Below are 10526 nucleotides of genomic sequence, written 5' to 3' on the forward strand. Positions count from 1 at the left end.
GGGCCGAGCGGAAATGGGGTTCAAGTTAGCAGATGTGATCGTGGAGCAAGATGGCAAAGAAAAGAGATGACACAGTGAGAGGACAGGTGGAAGGCTTAGCCTTGGAAAGAATAAAAACCGGTTCTTCCCCAGAGCCTGGGGGAAGGGGGAAGAGAGGGAGACAGGATCTCTGCTAAAAGGCAAAAGGGAAGAATGAGGTCCTGGCAGCCCGCAGGGCTGGATTTCTCAGCCAGTCCTGGGGACGAGGTCGGTCCCGGGGAGGCGAGGCGGGCAGGGTCAGGCAGGGCTGGAGCCGAGTGGAAAAGATTCGGAGCAGCTGTCGCGGCAATCTGATAGGGAGCTAAAAATGGAGCTCAAGGAAGATGGCCGAGGGCACAGAGTCCGACGGCAGCAGCGGGCCGTGGGTCCGATGACTTGGAGAGCTTGGAATCTCCTCCACAGAACTGGGATCGGTCTGGGATCAGGAGGAGATGAGAAGACACGCTGGAAGGAGAGGTGGGGAAGGGAATGGGAAACGTTTGAGAACTCAGCCGGAATGTTTCCTGGGCCACCGAGGAATCCAAAGGCAACAGGGAAGAAGGGAATAGATGCCACCAGAGTGGGTCCAAGATGCCCCAAAATGGGGAGGGTTCCAGGGACCCCAGCACTGGCCAAGAAGAGGTTCAACAGGAGGGAGGGAGTGGGACCACGGAGCACACGGGTTGGGGAGACCGAGGGCATTTCAGAGATGCAGACTCCAAAGGTCGCGCCTCCTGAGGGGTGAGGAGGTCCAGGGTGTGCTTGAGCACTGTGGAGAGAGATGCAGCCTCCAGGAGGTGAGGGAGAAGGACGACCGAGGGATGCCCCACACGCTCGGCAGGGAGGGAGCAGGAGGAGGACCGGGAGACAGGTGCCGACGCCATCTGCCAAGTGCCCAGCAAGGGGATGGCTGAACGCCTGCTGGACACGTTCAAAAGGGCGAAAGTGGAGTCACCTTAGGAAAAGGGAAGCTCAGCTTGATTTCTAGTGAAGTAGTGTCACAACGAGTGCTGTTTCCCACAGCACCCCGAAAAAGGTACGGCTTGTAAAAGAGGCTTCGCAGGCATCTCTCAAAACAGATGAGGTACCGTAGGAATCCACACAGTGCGGAAGGAGGTGACGGGCAGGAAAAGGGGGTGCAGTGCCAAGGAACAGTACCGTGGGGGCCACGGCAGGGGGGGCGGGGGTGGATTCAAAGCTGAGGTTCAGAATGAGAAGGCACCCACTCATCTGACACTCTGCCTTAAACAAAGCCAACCTCGCCATCTCTCTGGAGTCCGGAGCTCGACCCAAAGGGCATAGAGGCTGACCAGCCATATTCACAGCTGACATCCCAGACCCAGACCCTCCCACCCCCGTGGCTGGCTTCTTCATCAACTTCAACCCCAGCTTCACCTCCTTGACTTGAAAACAGGTTTGACCCCACCTGGCTTCCCCTTGGTCCTCTCTCCAACACAGCTTCAGACTCCCCTAGGATGTCCACACCAACCCTGCACGTCCTCGCCGGCTGCGAGAGAACGTCTGATAAGAGCTAGCATTTGGTAACGCTCAGGACATGCCCAGCACGGCTCAAGGAGGCCCTGAGGGTCATTTAGTTCCATCGTGATTCCTTTTCTAACATTTCCACCACAAACTGTCCCACTGCTGCTTGAATACCTCCAGAGTCCAGGAACTCACTCCCCATGATACGGTCTTGCTGCTAGATGGCTCTGTTGGAAACGTTCCCTTCCTGAATCCGTGCTCTCCCCTTCACAGTCAGGGAAAACAAACCACATTCCTTTTCCATCTGATAGGAATCTGAAGACAGCCATCATATTCCAACAAAGTCTCCTCCTTCTCAGGAGAAATAACTCCAATTCTTTACCTCTTCTCAGGTTCCCGCACCGTCCTGCCCACTCTGCACGAAATGTGGTCCCCAGCAGTGGGAACTTATAAACTTATAAAACAAACTTATAAAACGCCAGCTCTGTGCAGCCGCTGTCTAAACCCTCCGTGCATATAACCTCACTGAATCCTCACACCAGTACCCCGTGCTACTGTTGCTACTATTATTATTCCCACTATACAGATGAGGAGACTGAGGCTGAGAGCAGTCCAGAACTTGCCCCAGGCTGGTTCCGGCAGCAGCAGACCAAGCAGTCAAGTCCAGGCCATTGGATGTGCTCATAACCCCACGCCAGCAACTCTCAAACTTGGCTCCCATTGGAATCACCCTGGGAAGTTCTAAAAACTCCTGAACCTGGGATCCAGCCCTAAAGATTCTGCTTTAAATGGGCCATGGGTTATCGAGGCATCTGACCTTTTCAAAGGTGCCCAGGGATGCCAGCGAGCGGCCGGGCTTGACGACTATCTGCGGTGACTCCACAGCACCCCGGGGCAGTCTGGCCGCTGCAGGGTAGACTCAGATGAGACGGGAATGATGGAAATTTCCAAGCTCCCCTCTTGAAGGATAACACAGGGACAGGCCCAGACGTGGGTGACAAGAGCCAGCCTTGCAGGAAGGCTAAGTAAACAGTCACTCAGCTGGTGTGAGTTTGGAGGAACTGGGAGGCCCTCATTCTCAAAAAAAAAAAAAAAACGACAAGCAAAAGAAGGCACGAAAACCTCTCCTGACAGGACACTTGGCTACAAGGGCTTCTTCTGGAAAGGACTTTGACCACTGATGAAGCCCACCATGGGCACAGAGCCATCATTTTCTCAAAGCGACAGCTTCCTCTAGGATTGCCAACAGCCCAACCCGGGACCTCCCTTCAAGAGCTGGAGGCTAGAGAGGGGCCGCCCGTCCTTCCTGCCCCCTAACCTCCTGCGCGGACTTCATGAATTTGTTCGAGAAAGCGCTGGGGCTGTGGACACCGCAGCCTCGGGGCCCTGCCTCCCGGGGGTTCACGGGACACTCTGCACTGGGGCTCTCCTGGCCGTCTGCTCTTGGCTTTCCTGTCCCTCCCCGGCTACTCTTCTGCTGACCCTAAGCCCGGATCATTGCTTTTAAAGCACGAGGGGGTTTCATTGGTTAAAGACTGGCCTCCAGATGTTCTCTGGTTGTTGCTGGAAACTTCCATGTCTTTCGTCCCTTGGACTTGCTCTTGGCGGTACGGGCCACAGCGTGAGGGCACAGGATGGGGGCCTGAACCCTGATCCGCATACAGGGGTGTGGCTGCCCTTTTCCTCCCTTCCAGCTGCCCTCCCCCCTCCTCCCAGAACCAGCCCTGCAAACCCCAGACAGCCATGGCAACCTGAGTGTGCATAAAAGAGAAACTACCCTCACCCTCGAGCCCTATTAATATTTAATGCAAACATCTGAATGCAAATTGGCTCCACTTTTGTTTTATTCCTTTTCCTCCACATCCCTCTCTAATGTGGACTGCCTTTCTTGCAGACAGAGCGAGGTGAGTTGCTTCCCTCTGTCAGAAACAGGAAGACCCACCACTGCAGAGAGCAGCGTAGAGACAGGACTGAGTATGGTTGGAGCAGATCTGAGAGCTCCAGACTCCATATTTTTAGAATTATTTCCCAAAGAGAGTGCATCTCAGGGACACTGACTCTCTGTGGAGGTCACAGTGACTTCTGGGAGTCTCAACCCCAGTGAGGAATTATGCAAACAGGGATAGAATATTAGTAGCCTGGAAGACCCTAAAAATAATCTGCCCCCAAACCTGTAAATCCTCTTTTTCTACCGCTAAGAAACAGCAGATGGTTCAGCGGACAGATTTGTTCCCAGCCTTCTACAGTCTATGAACCAGGCTATTTCCTGGTCTGTGTTGCAAGACTGAGAGGTTCACAGGGCTTAAAAGGGGAGTATTAAATTTTTAAAGGAGCGCAAGAAAGGCAAATGTTGATATAGACATGTTTAATTGCTTGGGATGGCAAAAGAATAAATAGGTACTTGAAGAATAAGAAAATTGAACAGATGTGGCGTATATTAGTGAATTACTTTCATTTCTTGGGACTGGCTAGAGGCAGTATTTTTGCAGAGATGGAAATGACAACAAAGAAGTAGCTCCAGGCTACTTTTTTTTTTCTTTTTAAAGATTTTATTTATTTATTTTTCAGGGAGAGGGAGAGTGCGCAAGCACAAGCAACGGTAGTGGCCGGCAGAGGGAGAATCAGGCTCCTTGCTGAGAAAGGAGCCTGACACGGGACTCGATCCCAGCACCCTGGGATCACCACCTGAGCTGAAGGCAGACACGTAACAGACTGAGCCACCCAGGCATCCCAAGACTGTTGACTCCTGATGCATTGTTTTTGTGCGTCTCTCTGGGCTTATACTTGTGCCTGCATGCAGACACCGGTCTGGGAGCTGAAAGTAGTTCCTCTCTCATGGAAAGGCTGTGTGTTTGAAGAAACAATGGACCTAAGGAACAGGGGCCAGAGACCAGATCTGGTAACGGAGTTCTTCCTCCATCCTCCCTAAACATCTATGCGGACAAAGATGTAATAATTCTTTGGCAACAGCTTTCTCGGGTATCCAGAGCAAAGAGATTTAGCCAGACAGGCTACAGGGCACACCCAAGGTCACACAATGAATCAGCGAAGTAAGCCATGCAGAGGATCTCCTAGCACTGACTGCTCTCCCCAGCTCAGGTAGTCACATGTTCACGCATTCATGGCAGATGCTGATTACCCACCGGCACGAGCCTGGGATCCTGGTGGAGGACCTCACCTTCCAAAGGTCCCTCAGAAGGGTTCCCCAACAACACCAAGCTAGGAAAACAAAACCAGGCAAAGAGACAGAAGGCCAGGAGAAGGACAAAATGAGGCAGCGATCCAGAGGGGATTCTCAGATTGTTGGAGCTAGAGGCTCATTTTTAAATCAGAAAAGATAATCAGTAACCAAGGCGATTAATGCAAATAGGAACTGAATGGACATTCTTGATACTTTTTTAATAAGAAGTGAGGGAGGGGAAAATAAAACCAAAACACCTCGACTTATTAACCATAGTAGAAGGGATTGGGGGCTGACATGTGCAAAATACGGGCACGTCCGTGGAAAGGAGAGGATGTCTGAAAAAGGAGGCTATCTAATGGCATCAGTGAGAATAGGTGACACTTCTTTCCACTGGAGGCTCCTTGTACAGCAAGACCCAGCTGACAGGGTGCCTAACTCAAGCTCTGAGAATCATGGAAACAGCAGATGCCAATCTTTGGTGAGGACCTCTTTCCTCTGTGGTGTCGTGGAATCACACCAGGTCGCCAGACATTATTTGAAATTCTACATCATCAAGATCCTGCGTCACCTCCATTGGTCGTTGTGAGGAATTCACGACGTCGGAAGAATTCAAGGAGAACTTTAAGTTTCTCACATGAAGATAGTATGAGAACGACACGATAATGATCAGAAAAATAATTGTGGCTGGGAAGAAAAGGGGCGGGAATCCTACACAGTTTGAAATTCTTTTCCACCCAGTGATATTTACATCAGGAACACGAAAGGTATCTTTTGGGAATGCCTATTCTAAAAAAGGAAAATTCAGCCAGTTCTTTTGGCCTGTAGAGACATACAGGACATACTGAGATTCTCAACCTGAGGGCCAGAACTCTGTCAGAGGTGTGACAGAATTTGCAGGCAGGATGAGTGACAAAGAACATGTAATTGGCTTGGGGTGCCTGGGTGGCTCAGTGAGTTAAAGCCACTGCCTTCGGCTCAGGTCATGATCTCAGGGTCCTGGGGTCGAGCCCCGCATCAGGTTCTCTGCTCAGCAGGGAGCCTGCTTCCCCCCTCCCCTCTCTCTGTCTGCCTCTCTGCCTGCTTGTGATCTCTCTCTCTCTCTGTCAAATAAGTAAATAAAAATTTAAAAAAAAAAAAAAGAACATGTAACTGGCACATTTTTCAACAGCAGGTATGGTTTTTTGGTTTTGTTTTTTGTTTTCTTAACAGCAGGTATGTTTTAAAAGGAGTTTAAAAAAAAAAAAAAAGCAAACAAATAATCCCACTGATTAACTGGCTATTCAGAGGGCGGTCTGGGGGGAAATCTCAGGTTCCTCCCAGAGCCAGAGCAGCAGAAGCTGCGTTTTATCCAGAGCCCCCAGATGATTCATAGACACATGGAAATTTGAGAAACTCTGAAGACCCTTTGCTGTGCGTTGGCCAACAAATTTCTCCCAAAGCCAACTACGGGGTATTGGAAAAGGAGTTTCATTACCAGTGAGGATATGGGAGGGTTGGGGAGGAGAAGGAGCGGCTGACCAAAGCCAAGGGGCTTTTCCCAGCAGAGCATCCTAAAATAAGCTGCCATCCTCCTTTTTTTAATATTGTGTACTGTCCTAACTATTCTAGGTATTTTGCATTACCATATGTGATAAATTCAATCAGAACTTTGCTATTTTCTCTTAAATTCTGGGATGTGACCCTTGGCCAGGGTTCTTAGCTGTTGTGAAGGTGCACGTCTTTAATCGCTCCCTCTATAGGACCCATCTACACTTTGCGACAAATTTATAATCAGCAGGATTGTCTTTTGTCACTTGTTATCCCGTGACCCGATTTACATGTGCAAAAAGAGCCCACCTGAGAATGCTGCCGTGGCTGTGTAATGGCACATCCTGGCCGGCTCCTGCCCGGCTTGGGGACATTTCTAACCCTCCACTATTACAAATGTTGCTGTGAACTGCCGTGCACATTACTGACTTTCCCCCTTGCGTGTGATTTCCCTGGGGATACATTCCCAAACAGATAAGGCATGGTCCCCGATTTCAAGGATCTTTCATGCGAGTGTGGAACCCACACATACCGGGTCATACAGTTGGGCAGGTGCTGGATAGGGGAGGGCAAAATGCTGGACACTCTGCCCTCGAGGTGCATGACCCTCTCCTCTCCTCCCTGCCCTGAGCTCCAGGCTGCTGGCCTTTTGGAACCCTGCCCTTGCCTCCTGGCTTCCATGGTGCTAATGAGTGGGAGGCTCCAGCGGGAGACAGGAGAATGAGGAGAGGAAGGACACCCTCCCTGCTAGGTCATGGGAGCTTTTTTGCTCCCCTACCAAAGCTTCTGTCAGGAGTCTTCTTTGTACCCCAGGAACCCCTTCTTTTCCTTTTCCCTTCAGGCTGAGAGCCAGCTGTGGTTTCTCTTATGCTAACCCCGAGCACTGTGCCTTTCCCTATTGGTTTGCTGTCACCCTGCCTACCCCCTTGTAAATGGTCTGTCACTGCGTTCTCTTCAATGATGTATTTAGGCAGCACCTTCTGTTTGCTGCCAGGGGCCTAAGCGGTATTTCCAGAGTGCTGCGGGACCACTGACAAGGGACTCGAACCAATGGGAGGTGGGGGTATGGCAGACTTGCCAGAAATGTCTGCTAAGCTGGAACCTAAAAGGCAAGGACAAGTTACTGAGGCAGGGGGCTAAGGGGGAGGGAGCAGAGGACACAGCAAGTACAAAACAGAGAAAGTAGGGTGAACCTGTGCCCTCCAGAGCCTCCTAGAGATTCAGGATGGTTGAGGCATGGGAAGACAAGCAGTGGGGGAGGAAGGTGGTCTCAAATGCTTCTGTAAATTAGGCCACATCTATAATAGCTTCATGTAGCTCTTCAGAGTTATGCTCAGACTTTTTAATGACCTAATTCACATTCATTCAACAAATAAGCTCCTTGTGTATCTGCCAGGCATTGTGCTAGGTACTAGAGTTCCTGATCACATACCTTAATCACACAAGAAAAGGCCGACAACAAAGAAGGCAGAATAATTGCTTATCTATATAGATGTTATATGATCTCAAATCATGGGGGGAGAAAATACATGAAAATGTTGATTGGAATTATGTTGAAGGGATGGAATTATTAGTTGTTTTTATTTTTTTCTTATATTTTTCTTTTTCTTCCAGGTCAGCTTTATTTCCTCCAGGTCAGATTTTTTTTTTTTTCAACATTGTGTTTTTCTTTTTAAGATAAAAAATATTTTAAAAATAATGAGTTAAAAAAATAAAATTTTAAAATGAATTATTTTTAAAATTTTGTCTTAAGATGATTCTTCCTTTGTAAAAGATGAAAGCAACTAGTAAGAATTAGGAAATATGTTGTGTGTCTTATTCAGTAGTTTTCACGCAGCTTATTTTTCACAGGTGCCTATCAAATTCAAGACCAACTAAGGAAACAAGTTCTTGGGTCTTTAACAAGGAGTGGTAAGCCAAGGGGAATACATGGGACCACCCACATCTGCTTCTCAAGCTCCATTTCCTACTACCTCATTCACCTGGGCTGGCCTGTGACTTCAGATGCGTTTATATCCGGATGCTGCTGTGTGCTCCACAGGTTTCTACCCAAAGCCTGGTGAGGGATCTCACGGGCTTCCACTCTCAACCCCACCCTTGTCTTTCAGGCTCACATTGACATTTGGATTGATGACAGTTTGTAATCTGCTCTCCTCACCCTGCTTTTACTTCCTGGACTCTACCTGAGTGCTCCCCCATCCTCTTCAGAAATGACATGCTCACCTCCACCCCTCATTGTAAGGCCCCGGTTTCTGTCATGCTGTGCCCTGCCCCATGGTGTATAAATGACATCTTCAAGCTGACACCCTCCAGGGCCTCCAGAGGATATAACAGGTTACCCAAGTTTGACATCCATTGTGAACTGTGGAATTTTCATTGCCAGCTGATAGTAGCAATTTTTAAAGTAGGGATCTTAAAAGAACAATCTGATGGTTGGGGGTGGAGGATGGGCGAAATAAGTGATGGGGATTAAGGAGTGCACTTGTCATAATGACCACAGGGTGATGTATGGAGGTGCTGAATCACTCTACTGTACACCTGAAACTAATCTAACACTGTGTGTTAACTAACTGGAATCAAAATAAAAATTTTAAAAACTAAAAAAATTAAGGCAAATAAAATAGAGTGGGGCTCTTAAAGAGAGATTTATCTAGAGAGGGGCAAATACTGTTAATATTGGAGAAAAACAGACAGTTGCTAAAATTCAGGAGCTAATCCTAATTTTTTAAAGTAGAATAAAAACCTAGTTACCAAGATCCAACAACAAACACTGAAAACAATGAAATACTCAAGCTACTCCATTCAAATCTGGACTAAGACATACACATCCTTCCCTCCTCAAAATTATTCAATTTACTTTTACAAGTTCTCCCTAATATAACAAAACAAGAAAATTAAACAGTATAACTTTTAGAAGAAATAAGAATATGTATAATGACTGTACACCTAGGAGACAAAGAGTCGATTTTTAAAACCGACTATAAGTACTAGAATTTGACAATGTAACTACATATAATACATACACAAAATTCAAAAGTTCTAAATTATGCTAGCAATAACCAGTTTAAAGTGGAAATGGAGTTGCAGGATATAAGATTAATATACAAAAATCAATCACTTGCCTATCTATCAGCAATGAGTAAGTGGAATTTGTAATTTAAAACACAGCACCATTTATATTAGTACCCCAAAAATGAAATACTTGGGTGTGAATCTAACAAAATATATGTAAGATCTATATGAGGAAAACTGCAAAACTCTGATGAACAAACTCAAAGAACTAAATAACCATATCCCATGCTCACAAATAGGAAGACTCAGTATTATTAAAAGGTTAGTTCTTCCCAATTTGCTCTATAGATTCAATACAATCCCAATTAAAATCCCAGTAAATTGGGCGCCTGGGTGGCTCAGTGGGTTAAGCCGCTGCCTTCGGCTCAGGTCATGATCTCAGGGTCCTGGGATAGAGTCCCGCATCGGGTTCTCTGCTCAGCAGGGAGCCTGCTTCCCTCTCTCTCTCTCTGCCTGCCTCTCTGCCTCCTTGTGATCTTTGCCTGTCAAATAAATAAATAAAATCTTAAAAAAAAAAATCCCAGTAAATTTATTTTGTGCATAACCAAACAGGTACTAAAATATGTATGAAGAAGCAAAAGACCCAGAATATTAAAGGAAGAGAACAAAAATGGAGGACTGACACTTCCCAACTTCAAGAATTCCTATAAAACTATAGGAATCAAGACAGTGTAGCACTGGCAAAAGAATAGACAAATAGATCAACAGAATAGAAAGCCCAGAAATAGATCCACATAAATACCGTCAGCTGACTTTGGACAAAGGAGCAAAGCCAATACAATAGAACAACAATAGTCTTTTCAACAAATGGTCCTGGACATCCACAGGCAAAAAAAAAAAAAGTCTAGACACAGACCTTAAACCCCTCACAAAAACAAACTCAAAATAGATCCCAGACAAATATAAAATACAAAACCATAAAACTCCTAAAAGATCATATAAAACTAGATGTCCTTGAACATGGTTGGATGACTTTTTAGATACAACACCAAAGGCATAATCCATGAAAGAAAGAATTGATACACTAGACTTTATTAAATTTAAATTTTTCTGGCTCTGCAAAAGAGTTTCAGGAAAATGAGAAAAGAAGACAGAGACTGGGAACAAATAGTTTCTAAAGACGTATCTAATAAAGGACTGTTATCCAAAATATACAAAGAACTCTTAAAACAATAAGAAAACAAACAACCTGGTTTAAAAATGGGTCAAAGACCTTAAAAGACACTTTACCAAGAAAGATAGC

The 10526-nt window shown here is 46.7% G+C and overlaps 1 long non-coding RNA gene across 1 annotated transcript in view; it reads right to left on the reverse strand.

Moving 5' to 3' along the window:
- The window catches only part of LOC132018769 (uncharacterized), a 39831-nt gene extending 37453 nt beyond the window's left edge, over window positions 1-2378 (reverse strand). Inside the window, exon 1 of the long non-coding RNA XR_009404575.1 lies at window positions 2318-2378. This is a non-coding gene — a long non-coding RNA (uncharacterized LOC132018769). The remainder of the gene's footprint in view (window positions 1-2317) is intronic.
- Window positions 2379-10526: the final 8148 nt, after the last annotated feature.

The sequence above is a fragment of the Mustela nigripes genome, chromosome 5 (assembly GCF_022355385.1).
Source record: "Mustela nigripes isolate SB6536 chromosome 5, MUSNIG.SB6536, whole genome shotgun sequence".
Classification (NCBI taxonomy): Eukaryota; Metazoa; Chordata; class Mammalia; order Carnivora; family Mustelidae; genus Mustela; species Mustela nigripes.